At 36.3% G+C, this 14,258-nt stretch overlaps 1 long non-coding RNA gene across 2 annotated transcripts; it reads left to right on the top strand.

Annotated features, from left to right (window-relative positions):
* The first annotated feature begins 1,079 nt into the window (after positions 1–1,079).
* LOC114256138 (uncharacterized) lies at positions 1,080–7,992 on the top strand. Of its 2 annotated transcripts, XR_014365229.1 has the most exons (5): positions 1,102–1,372; positions 4,254–4,546; positions 5,175–5,358; positions 7,259–7,305; positions 7,751–7,992. It is a non-coding gene; the product is annotated as an uncharacterized LOC114256138 (long non-coding RNA). The 2 variants fall into 2 exon arrangements; XR_014365230.1 differs by lacking the exon at positions 4,254–4,546 and having other exon boundaries at positions 1,080–1,372.
* The last annotated feature ends 6,266 nt before the right edge of the window (positions 7,993–14,258 follow it).

Here is a 14,258-nt window from a genome sequence, read left to right on the forward strand (position 1 = left end):
TTTATATATATATTTTTTGAAAACTTGATTTTAAATATTTGAAGAACATTTTGTGAGAAATATATTCTTGTCACTAATAATTTTTAATATTTTGAGACTTTTTAGTGAGGAAATTATTTTGTCACTAATTTTGAAAGAAAAATTTTGACATTTGACGGTAATGAAAAAAAATAGACTACTAACTTTTTCCTCTTTTTTATTTTTATTTTTTTATATTAGTTTTCCTATCTCCTCTCCCTCAAAACAAAACACAAGTTAATTAGCTCTCTAAATAACCTATGGTGACGAAAGGTAGTGAATAAAATAAATTTCGGTACTAAATAAGGATAATCCGTGACGAATTATAAGATTTTGTCACATATAATAAAAATGTAAAAATAATAGGTGATGAAATTTATTTTCGACAATAAATACTTCTTTTAGGTGAGAAAAAATTAAATTCGCCACCAAAGATTTTCCCTCTAATTTTTTTGGGTGGCGTCAAAATTTTGAGACTTTTGGTGAGAAAAAAAGTTGAACGTGACATGTTATTTGGACTATGTCAATCTATGTTAAAATGTAATTTTTTAATTTTGTTTATAAAAAATTAACACAATAATTACTTTTTGTGTCTTTACACATAATAAGTCAATTAGAAGATCAAAGTTATTATTGTACTTTATTAGCTAAAGTACGCATATGTATAATTATGGCTCACTTTAAGAACGTAAAATTTTAATTTAATCAATTTATATTATTAGTAAACTAATCTTTACATATATCTTATATATATATATATATATATTTTCAGGATTTAGAGGATCTCCAGTCTCATGTTATCAAATTCAAAATATATATGAATTTTTGTTGTACAGATTTTTTAGTTAAGATTAGTAAATATTATATTTTTTTAAAGATTTGTACATATTTTAATGTACATAAACTTCATTTATCAAATACATTAATATCAACGATTACATTGTACATAATTACTAATCATATGATTTATATGTATATTATTAAAAAAAATAATATAAAAATAATATTATAATTCAAAAAGAAATTGCACATCGCATGTGCTCGGCCGTGTGTATATATATATACACATTGGTTGCATGTGCCAAAGTTAGATGCTCTCTCAATCGAAATCTAAAAAACCCAATCAAAAAATTCTCTCCGATTCTCGAAATTCTCTGTTTCCTCGAATTCAAACCGTAGCTCTTCGTTCGAACATTCGAAGATCTATTGCCATTTAATAGTTGTTGTTGATCATCGATTGCGTGAAAGGGCTTCGAGAATGTTCAACGGAATGATGGATCCTGAATTGATGAGACTCGCCCAGGAGCTGATGAGTCGCATGTCGCCCGCTGAGATGGCCAGGATTCAACAACAGGTCACCCTCTTTTGACCTTCTTTCTCTGTATTTGATTCAATTATGGTTGTAGATTCAAGAGTTTGGGAAAACCCATGTGCAATTGAATCTAATTTTGATAAATTAAATGTCTGATGTTTCTGGGTTTGTTAATATTTGTTATAATTTGGATATATATAGTTTTTTTTTTTTTTTTGGTTTATTTGGTTGTTGTTCAGGTTAGATTTGAAATTGGTTCAAATTGAATGAGTAAAATCATGAATACTATCTTTCTTTTCCCTTTTTAGTGTTTCATATTGTAAACAAGTTGAGTCGATTCAAGTCAAAGCTTGGTTTGAAAACTCAACGGGCATTACAATATGTTCAAGCTTAATTTGTTTACCATTATAATCGATTTGGTTCAAATAGCTTATTTTTTTCATAGTGCATATAATGGAATAGATTGATCAAGTTGTCACCATATTATTTTTTTTTCATAGGAAGACTCATTTTATGCAATTCTTGCCTCTTTGGTACTGCATACTTACGATAATACAATGCCCAATTTTGCTTACCCCTTTCGTCATGGCTTACCATTATCATGAATACCCCACATTGACTTGATTTATCTTGTTTATCCCTAAATTACGGATATAAAGCTGTCAGAACACTTGAAAAATTAAAGATGTAAACAAAAGCTCTACTAGTTGATACGGTGGTCACTTTATACCATGATTGTCATTATATGTCTTGCATTATTGCCAACATTGCAAATTTGACTAATTGATTAGGTTTAAACTGCTAAAAGAGTTACTTATTAGAAAATCACTTCTGCCTGCAAATACATACATGACGAAAATCAGAAAAAAAAAACTCAATGTCAGCTATGGTTAGGTAGCTCATTTATTGATATTTAACCAATGCATATGGTAATCCAGCCTGAAAAAGGCATTTGAAAATTCGCTTTAAAGCCTCAAAATGCATCTCAATTAACTAGACAAGGTTTGTTAAGGGAATACCAGTCAGTGGTTGCAAACATTAGGTGCAAATATTGAGAAGCTTGAAGTTATTCATGTAGGTTTTCCTTGTTCTTGTAACTACACCAAATTCCTTCAAGAATATTATAGAGAGTTAATAGCATTAGTATAACACACATTTTCAGGCTCACAGCACTCAACCCACTATATTTGAACTCACATCCCTCACTCTTGGTAAGCATCCTTCTGTACCTGCAGCTGTAACAGATATAGATATAAAGATTAGTACACCTCCCTGTAGAGCCTCTCATCACACAACCCTCAATTGGTAACTCACCAACACTCAACCCTCCGAAAGCTACACTCCACTCAATTTAAGAATGGTGGTTGGGAGCCTCCATTCTTGCTGAAAACAATCATCAGTGGGTGAATTCTTGATGTTCTTCCAGGCCAGACACCTGTATCTAACCATGCATATGATACTCTGAAGGACAACCTCTTCAGGCTTCCTTTCTTTATTGAACATCCTGTTATTTCTTTCCAACCAGATTTGATAAATAGTGTGGCAGAAGCCAAGTTTCTTAATAATGGTAGATAGAGATTTACCCTTGCAATCTCTAGCCACCATACCCACCCAATCATTCCAGCTATTACAAGTCCAGTTCACATTGCATTTTCCAAGGATAGCAGCCCAAATTTTAGAGGAAAAAGGGCATTGAAAAAACAAGTGGTTATGATCTTCCCGAATCTGCCCACACAGAGGGCATGTGGGGGCAATGTTAATGCCAAATATAGTAAGCCTATCACTCGTATTGAGTCTACCAAGGATAGCCATCCACACAATAAAGCTAACTTTAAGTATGGAATGAGGGCGCAGAGTAATCCAACACATTGATTCTTAGGCCACTTGGAAAGCCATTGCTGCCAGGCAGACCCAATACTAAACTTACCATCCTTATTAGGAACCGAAATAACTTTGTCAACCCTCAACAGGGAAGGTGTCAAATCAGGGGGAGTGGTAGAGATAATCTCTTATACCTCCCAAGAGGAATCATTGGGCCACTACCACCCACTATCAGTCACAATAGACCTCACTTTAGAATTGCTATCAGGAGCAGTATCATAAATGAGCCTATCCCCATACTTAGACCACAGCGAATCTAATGGATGCCAATTGTCATACCAGAGAAAGGTATTCTCACTAGAGCCTATCAAACATTTGATCAGAGGGTATATGAGGCTCCTACGAGAACAGTTTCCTCCATACCCATGAGAGATCACTAGGGACTCTGACTCTCCAAAAACTATAGCCTTTTAAAAGGTAGGATTTAACCCATTGACACCACATGGATTGCTCACCCCCCGAAACAAGGAACCAAATGTGTTTAGACACAGCAGCTTTATTCCAAATTTCCATAGACTTAAACCCAAGACCCCCTCACCTCTAGGGGCACACAACCTGTCCCAAGCAACCTTAGCCCCAGTCTTCTTAAGTTCAAGCCCAGACCACAAAAAGGATCTATGCACAGCCTCAACCTCCTTAATCACCTTTTTGGGAATAATAAAGAGAGAAGACCAGTAAACTTGCATAGAGAAGAGGACAGAGCTGATCAATTGAGCTCTACCAGCATAGGACAAAACTCTATTAGTCCAAGACTTAATCCTATTGGTTATCCTAGTGATCAAACTAGTACAATCAGCAGCTCTCTGCCTAGTGGTAATCAAAGGGACACCTAAAGAGTGTCGCCACTTAAAGATACAATTGAAAGAATGTGCAAGGATATGGATCCTGATATGGATTATGATATTTAGTTTTTGTTTTTTTTAGGTTTCTATATGGACATATGTTTTTAATGCATTACATAGTTATGCTATATTTTGTTGTGTCTCTTCAAGTAAATATTCTGCTTTATATTTTATATTTTATATCAATTTATGCTTTTTAGTTACCAAAATGGCCAAAGGGGAGAAAGAATGGATCAAACCAGGTTTTCTAGCGAAACAGAAGCGAACACAGTACGAAATGGAAAGATATAAGACAATCAAGAAGAATAAAAAGAAAATGGATGCTCTACAATTAAAGCGTTTAGTAGCTTCTTTGATGGGTTCTACTAAGCCCAATCGTGTTAATTAGAAGGGAAAGAACATTAGGGTTGAGGTAGATGATGATGACTACATATTGTCAGATCTTGAAGATGACACTGATGATGCTAAGTCCTTTGAAAGTGTTGACGATGAGGTACTATGTGTATGGCCATTCATTTTTGTTATCATGTCTCATAGCTATATATTCATTAATGATGCTTTGTTAATACCATCTTTATATTTCCATATACTTTTTTGGGTGAATAAGTCATAAAATAAAACTAGAAAATATACATCCTACATACAACCTCCATAACATCAACTTCAGTGTTCAAACTAGGAATATAGAAACCAATCCAAAAAAGTAACCTCACATCACTAGGCCCTCAACAACAAATTCCTTAACAAGGAACCAGCACAGATAGAAACCTGCAAAAGCAACCAGTTATGAAAAAATGTGGTACTACATGTTGCATTGTTTTGCCATGTTTCAAAGAATGAAAATACAGATTTCGCAAAGACTTGAACCCTAGATCAATGTTCTTCCATAATTATTGATAAGTCATATTTACAATCTACAACACTTCTAACAATTCAATATTTATGAAAGTATAAACAATTTTGAGATCAGCATCTAAATCTTCTTAGCAAGAATGATAAAAAAGCTGGCATGTAATGAAAAATTAAATTTGAAATATAGATGAATCAATTTTGTAGCATTAGTACCATCTGCAAGGAAAAACTAATCTTAAGAAGCTCTGCCCTCTTTACACCATCCGTAGAAGTTGACAGAGCAGCTGGATTGATTGCAACTCCTGTGACAAATCAAAAGGAATAGTCAGCTACAGGGACTATAATGCATTCCCCATCCATAATGATCAACATCATGGAGTTTCTTAAGAAGCAAGGTTTCAAAGGACAATTTAGAGGAGGAGGTATCCCATGAACTCGTACATCGCCTTTTCGGTAAGTCTCGCTTGTTTTATCTTTTTATTTTTCTCATGTTGGTTAGTATATACTAGTTAAAGTACAGTAGTTTGACTACTTATTAACTACGATGTAACAAGTTTGAAGATGTATTTAATGAAAATAGATTCATTATCAAAATTCTTACTTAGCATGACCCTAGTTAAATGCACACTAACCAAAGTAGAGATAAGACTATGAGTTTACTTTTTTGTGTATTTTTGCTAGGCAATGTTGGAGTTGCTCTAAGTTAGTGATGTGATTAATAATGAATGTGTCTTTGATTGAGTTTTTCACAGTAGAAGAAATGAAGAAACATTTATTGAGTCTCAGGCAGTGGGTTGATCAAGTTTGTATATCACTTTATGATTGCTGCTGTTTTGCATATATCATTAGGATGATTTAGCATACTAAGGACTTTTAATAGATGGTGGCACACATGATGTATATGCGTACTGATTGAATTTAAAATCTGAGAAGTGTAACAGTTTTTCAATTGTGGAAATAGTATGGTTAATGTAAAATTTTAGTTTCCACGTTTGGCTCCAAAGTTTGTGAAACCGAATCTGGGTGCAAATGTGATGCGAAAGATAAAAGGAATACTTACACTTTAATTGCAGAAATCCAGTGCATAACGACTCATTTGTACTTTCTTTATTTGTCCTGCTTTCTATATGGTTGAATGTTTTCTACAGTGTGTTAAGAATTGGAAAAATCATATCAAATTATATCTCTCAAATTCGTCTATAGCTATAGCAATGTGCAATTTGGAAGGCCAGATGAAACTTGAAAGCAGCGAAAATGGAAAATACTTCGCTCAACAAAGCCACCATAATTAATGTCTTCTTTTCTAGCAAAAAATGGAACAGTAAAGAGGAGAACATGGCCTTCTCAGGAATGTAACTGTCATGAGAACGTGGCCTTTGGAAAGTGGTTTGTTAAGTTCACTGCTTTATAAGGTTTTGTATATTACATGTTTACCCCTATGGGTAAAATGCCAAAGTCATCAAATAGTATGGTTTTTTGGTCAACAAAACTAACATGACACAACTTCCAGAAAATGTGGACACCAAGTTGAGGCTTCCCATTATATGTTAGTATAGATTGATCCATTTGAAGGTTTTCCCTATAGTCAACCTGGTGAAGCCACATTTCAACCACTTTGTCCTTGCTAAAGAAGTCTTTTCTTAAGATCATGTGCTTTCTCACAACTTACATTCATATCTGCTGGTCTATCTCTTGTTCTTAAGGCTTCAACTTCTCCCTCTTAGTGGTGCTGTCCTTGTTATTTGACACAAACATTCGATTCGTGTTAGCCAACCAATCATATATTGTCTTCATTGTGCTCAATTGGACTATATAAGAAGCAAAGGAGGAATATTTAGCAAACTTTATTTTTAGTTGGTGCTAGCTTGAGTTGCGTACCAAAGCACTCGTATTTTCATATTCTTTTCATATTTTTTTTGTTTTTCTCCTTTTCTTTTTAGCTCATCGAAATTATGACTATCCTTGTTACATGATTCTATGAATTTTTAATAATACAGTCTTATGTTGTAATTCTTTCAGTTTGACTGAAAGTAGGCAAATATCCAGATATACGAAACTAGTTCAAAGAAGAGTTTTTTGGATTTTAAATTATATGATTTTGAATCATTATTTCAAATATCTCTAGAATTCTAAACCCTTTAATCCAAACACACTCTTAGCTTGTTAGAGTGGTTTGCGACTGCATACGCCCTAGGAAAAAGTTTTCTTTGGGCCTCATAGATGTGCTCTTAAAGTTGTCATGGCTTCTGCTGCTTCCACTCAAAACTTAATGTATGCTGCTTGTGAATTGTCTCTTACTGACAAAAAGAAAATATTTGTGCAAATCTGTAAGCCATTTTACTTGTTCTTGCAGATTGGATTACTCTGTGCATACGTTATCAAAAAGTTGTACTTTGGCAGGTATGTAAATGCTGGTCTTTTGATTTGCCTCATTTTGTTCCACTGGAAAATCATGTTTTCATTTTCGCTTTATTTATTAATTTAATTGAGTCTCTAGAGGCAAGTGCTTCTGCATTATTATTATGCGAGTGACCAAATGAATGAATATAGCCCATTGTCGTGAATCAAATGTACCTCAATGCTACATTATATTTTGGAGCTATTATATATATATATATATATATATATTCTACCATTAGTGATAGTGATATATGGTATTCTTGCAATCTTTTGGCATCTTATGTTATCCGTGTTATTTTGTCATCAAGGATCACCTCAACTCTTTGAAGTTTTGATTTGTTAGATGCATTTCTACTAAATTGGTTTATAAAATAAAATTATTTATATATGAGTTTACATATAATTGATAATATATTAATGCTTTCTTTGTTTATTTTCTTTGCAGATTGGTTTTTGATGACATTTGGAAGTATACTTGCAAATGAAGATCAACTGTTGAATTTTGTTTCCTGAACTAATACTTAGTTGTAGTTGCAAATCAAGATTGAGTGTTGATTTTTTTTGTAGATTCCACGTTAGTTCATTTTGGGATTTGCTTTGATGGTTTTTTTGTTATACTTAATGGTTTATATTATTAAAGTTGTTTGATGGATATATTTTGATTTATAATATAAATTGTTTACTGAATTTTTCTGTGGAGTGATGTATAATAGCTAGTGGATTTCTTAGTACAATTAAAAGGCTATTAGGATATGAGCAGGGATATTTGTGAAATAATAATTGAAATTGAAATTGAAATATAAAATATGGAACAGCTTTAGTGATGAATTTATTTCATCATTTGTACTTGTTATTATGACAAAGTGATTATTCGTCGTTAATAAACATTTTTTGTGACAATTTATTGCAGCGCATATATGAAAGTTTTCATTGATTTTGTTGTTTGGTGATGAAATATATTTCGTCACGTAGATAAATATATTTGTGACGAAATAAATTTCATTACGTATATAAATGTATTTGCGACGAAATATATTTTGTCACCCATGTATGACTTTTGAAGACGAAAAATTCCGTCACCTTTGCATCTTACTGTGACGAAATTATTTCCTCATCAATGATCAACATTTGTGACAAATTTATTCGTCAACTAAAATTATAAATATGGTACTGAATAATTATTTGGTGACGAAAATGAGAATTTTTTGCGACAAAATCTTGTTTTATTGGTGACAAAAAATTTCGTCACTGAACTAATTTCATTTGTGACGAAATTATTTTTCGTCACGGTGGTTTTTAGTGACAAACATTCAATGACAAAACTGGTGACAAAAATATTTCGTCACAAATATCTATAGTGACGAAATTAGCTCTTTCGAGATAAAAAAATTTCGTCATTCAAGACCCAACTTGTTGTAGGGATCGCTTGACTCACTCCCTCCCCCCCTACGCTCCGTACGGTATTGTTCTGCCAAACCCACCGCATCGTCGTCGCCTAGTGGATCAACCCATGCATTTGTTGCTTCCTCTTGGGCCATCTCTCTTGTGTGTCTGCGAATAGCTTCAGATACGAGCACAAGAAAATTCACAAAGTGTTACAGGGGTGTATCGCTAGCAACGAAAGAGTTTACACTTGGAATGTTTTGATTTTTTACAAAAAGGTAGGTAAAGCGAAAAATACCAAAGGCCCATGGCTTGCCTGTATTCCAAGGGTCACAATTAATTTTCGCGAGTTTGAAAATTTTCAAAAATCCGCCAAAACTGTCTTTTCAATACCCTATAATGACCTATCGTTTCACTTCTTGCCCAACGCCTAACCTTCCCCACTACGAGTTTCAGCCACGTGTACAACCACGATCCACTGTCCCTTTCCCCTTCCTTGTCTATTCCACTTCACTTCAAACACGTACCACGCCGCCTCTCGAGCCCCGCGCTACATCACCCACCATTCGCGGTCGGCCCTCCTCGTGATCGGTTCCTCCACTCGGCCACCCTTCGCTGTCGGCCCTCCTCATGATCGGTCCCTCCACTCGGCCACCCTTCGCAGTCGGCCCTCCTCATGATCGGTCCCTCCATTCGGCCACCCTTCGCGGTCGGCTCTCCTCATGATCAGCCCCTCCACTCGGCCACCCTTCGCGGTCGGCCTTCCTCAAGATTGGTCCCTCCACTCGGCTACCCTTCGCGGTCGCCCCTCCTCATGATCGGTCCTTCCACTCGGCCACCTTTCGCGGTCGGCCCTCCTTATGGTTTGGTCACTCATCTCAGTCGACCTTCACCCTGCTGGTCTCTTACAACCCTCATTTTCTTAATTATTCCCTTCGTTAGACTAAAGCTGCACTTGGGAATGGGGGACTACTGACATGGGTAAGCCCAATACACAACTAAAATACTAAGGCCTAGCACTGCCGAATCCCAACGTAGCAATAAGAACCAATGACATCAAGACACATGTCAAGAGAAGGGCAAGCCATATAAACAGACAAAGGTCTGCAAAGTTATTGCCACTGCACATCGCTATTAATGAAGCCCCTTACAGCATTTATTGTGACAACCCCTCTCCGTCGGGACAGAACGGCTTCACCATGAACAAGGCAAGCTAAAACATAGACTTTCGGCCAAGGTGACAAGTCGGAAGGGACAACGAAATGATTACCAGATGATATAAACAGACGTCAAAGACAGGAAGAAGGTAAAGCTTTTCTATCTCTAATCTATCTACACATTCCACTTCTCTCTCTAACTTGCTCGTTGGAGGGTTCGCTGGGGGACTCCTCGTTCCCCGTTGAACTCTTGTGCAGGTCTTCTGGTGGACTTGGTCATTCGGACATAGGCTTGAGGAGCATGGATCAGTCCGACCCGTTCCGCGTGGAACGAACTGTTTCATCAATGTATATATTCAACTCTAAAACAACAAAAACAAAAAAACAAAAAAAATTGCATATATATATGAATCCATTATTTTTAAGTTTTTTTTTTATATGTATATATGTATTAACTTGTGTATAAATATGTTTGTGAGAATTTTCATTATGTTTTTATTTTGACTCATCTGGTTTTTCTCTATTACATCTTTCAAAAAATATATATTGGTTGGTTGAGTTTTCCGAATTTATTTTTTAGAAAATTAAAAATTAAAAAATAAAAATAAGAAAAATGCTTAAGATCCCTAATTCTTTTTTGCTTTCATTTTTTTATTGGTTACACACTCAATGATATAGGACTCATCTTCATTGTCATATCATTGTGAATGAATTTGTAAATCTATGAATCTAAAATATAGGTCTGTAACATTGCGATTAAAAAATAAAAATAAAAATAAGTTATGAAAATTTAAAATCAATCATAATGAGACTACTTCATCAATTTTAAGGCTTTAATTCCATCTATGAGTTTACATCTTATTTATTTTAGTTACATTAGTAATATTTATTCTTTTTTGATTGATTACAAAAAATAAAAATAAAAATAAATAAATAAATAAATAAATAATAATAATAATGCATATGTTAAATTTATTTTAATTAAGTTTAATGGCATTTTACATGTAGGGGTGACTTCTGATGATGGTGCAAAAGCTAATTGGAAAGATTTAGAATTGTCTACACATTTTATAGATTTGTATTTAGAATAAAGTTCTTCTAAAACTAGTAAAAATGGTGATAGTCTTGAAAAATAATCTTAGGATAGGAGGAGGGTAGTTTTAAGAAACATAAGAATGTAATTTTTAAAATTTTGAAATATAATGTTATAATTGTGATTACAATAATACAACTGAAAGGCTTCTTTCTAAAGCTTCTCTCTCTAGAATGAGCACCACTCCTTTATCTGATACTGTGCAAACCAAATTATCACAAGAGGAAACAAATCATCTGATTCATAGTACTAAGAAGGTGAAGGACAAGGACTCGCTGGGGGAAAAGGACATGGATATAAGCTCTGAGGTTATCTCCACGACAATATCCTCTCCACCCTTAATAGAAGAACCTCCACCAGTTACATTAGTTGAAGAGCCTCAAATCAAATCTTTCAAGGAGGCCCTATCAGCTCCTAAGAGTAAGGATTTCTTCTTTAATGATATAACAAATATAATCTCACCTGACGATGAGGATGAAAATGGGGACACAAACATACACGAAGAAGCATCACAAGGAGACACAAATGGGATACCCAGCATCTCCCTCCCCAAAAAACTCCTGCAGCAGATCAGACAACCATGGGTTAACACCCTCATCGTTAGGCTCTTGGAGAAGAGCATTGGCTATAGGATGTTGTGTACGCGAGTTAAACACTTATGGGGTCTAATGGATGATTTCTCTGCCATTGATCTGGGTAATAACTATTTTTTGTTTATATTCTCTTCTCAGGAAGATTGTGCGCAAGTTTATTCAGGAGGACCATGGGTTATTATGGACCATTACCTCACAGTCCGAAAATGGGAGCCTGACTTTAAGGCCTCGGAAGCTTTTGAAACCACAACCGCTGTTTGGGTTAGGTTTCCCGAGCTTCTGATTGAGTATTTCCAGGAGAAAGTACTCTACACCATTGCAAAACAAATTGGAAAACCACTCAAGATTGACCTTACCACTACCATGGCCACAAGAGGCAAATTTGCTCGCATCTGCATCGAAGTCGATATCAACAAACCGCTTTGCCCCAGATTTGTGTTAGGTAAGAAAAGTTATAATATTGAGTACGAATCAATCCATTCATTTTGTTTTTTTTTTTGGTGGCAGGATCGATCATCAGAAGGAACTTTGTCGATTCAAAGCAGCAAACCCAGTTTTGTACAAGACTTCTAGACCTGAACCACCGCCGGCGGGAGACCATCTAGCCATTTTAGGGTCCGTTCAAATGGCTCAAATCCAGGGCAACGGTAACCTACCTAGCTCTAAGGACGGAGATGCTGATTTTGGGCCATAGATGCTTGTCACCAAAAGGGCTCGTAGACCCAATTCTAATAGGAAAACCCAGCCCCATGGGCCCAATCCAAACCCAAACAACAGTAAATTTGTTGAGTTAGGTAGACCTATCCATCAAGAAGGGGAACCCACCAGAGGCAAAAAGCCCATTAAAATGGGCTACGAGAAATGGGGCCTCCACTTCTAATACACCTAAAGCCAACCACCCAGTTGGGCTAGCAATCCACTTCGAGATTCCTCGGTCCACTATTCCTAAGCCCACTTTGACGACTTCCAGCCCAGTTGAAGGCCTAGCCAATACCCAGAATAATCCTTCATTCTGTTCCCACTTCACGCCTCATGCTTTCTCACATCAAGCCTCTGAACCTAGCGAGGTCAGAACCATGCCGTCTAGCCTGTTAACTACAACCCATAGCTCTCCAGATCTTACCAGTGAATCTCCAGAAATCCCTATGGCAGAGGTACTGGAGGTTCCTTGCAAGTCTCCTCTACCTCCACGTTTACCTTTATCTCACCATCCACCTATCCCATCTAACCCCTCTCACACCTCCTCCTTTCAAGCCTTATCCCTAAAAACCAGTAACTCCATACCGAGAAAACCACCAGACCTTGAACCTAGCTATGGCGAACGAAGAGATCACTTGCCCAACAACGATGGTCCACAAGATGGAAGGCACTACGACGAGACTATTCTTAGAACCAGGGATAGAAGCCATTCACCGCGTAGACATAATCTAATGGATCGAACAGATCAAGTTGAGAATAGAACCATGCTGGAGCACCATCCCAGGTTCTCCAATCCACTCGTTTCAGCTAGCATCCCTGAGGTCCATAGAGCAGGATCATCGTAAGATCCGTCGTATCTGTCCCAATTTGGTTATCGATCCCCTCCTCCCATACCCATCCATGAATTCTCTCAACATGTTAATTTGAAACTGCCACGGGGCAGGGAACAACAACTTCAGAAGAAACATGATGGAGCACCTCCACCTCCATAAACCTGATATCCTTATACTGATGGAAACCAAAGTTACTTTCAGCTCAATGGGCAACTTCTTTAACAATCTGGGTTTCTCAGCATCCGCTATTGTAGACCCAGTTGGCAGATCTGGCGGCCTTTGGTTAATATGGAACACTGACCATGTAAATGTGAAAGCTTCAATAGTCTCGAACCAATGTATCCAGGCCACTGTCCACAAAGAAGATTATGAGGAATGGCTATTTTCTGCAGTATACGCCAGCCCTAACCCCTCTACCAGAGAGACTCTATGGAAAGAACTTGAAGACACTACGAATAGCATCAACAAGCCTTGGCTAGTTACTGGGGACTTTAATGATTTCACCAATCAGAGTGAGCGCAGGAGCTTCTCTTATACCCACAACCATGGCACAACCCGGCGATTCAATGAAAGGATTAACAACTGTAATCTCATTGACTTGGGAAGCGTGGGTCCTCGACTCACTTGGACCAACAATAGACAATGACTGGCAAATACTATGGAAAGGCTAGACAAAGCTATGAGTAATGACCAATGGCGAGCTCTCTTCCCTGAAGGTACTGTGAGAACTCTCCCAAGAACCTACTCTGACCACTCACCATTGTATGCATCCCTCCAACCCTCTAAGTAGGCCTTTTAGACTTAAAGCTGTTTAGCTTACTCATCCTAACTTTATTGATGTTGTCCTCAATTCTTGGTCTAATATCGATGCTAACCTTCTTGAAGCTATTAATACTTTTACTCTTAATGTTAAAATTTGGAATAAGGAAGTTTTTGGGAATATTTTTAAAAGAAAAAGAGTTCTCCTTGCTCGTATAGAAAGCATTCAAAAAGCCCAAGCCCATTCTTTCTCCTCTAACATGTTTACGCTTGAACAAGACCTGATAAAGCAATACAACTTGACTCTCTTTCAAGAAGAACTTTTATGGTATCAAAAATCTAAAAGTAAGTGGATCACTTTGGGGGATCAAAATACCAGATTTTTTCACATATCTACCATTACCAAAAGAAGGAAGTTGAAAATTTATGTTTTAAA

The sequence above is a fragment of the Camellia sinensis genome, chromosome 3, assembly GCF_055761805.1.
Source record: "Camellia sinensis isolate YWXY chromosome 3, ASM5576180v1, whole genome shotgun sequence".
Classification (NCBI taxonomy): domain Eukaryota; kingdom Viridiplantae; phylum Streptophyta; class Magnoliopsida; order Ericales; family Theaceae; genus Camellia; species Camellia sinensis.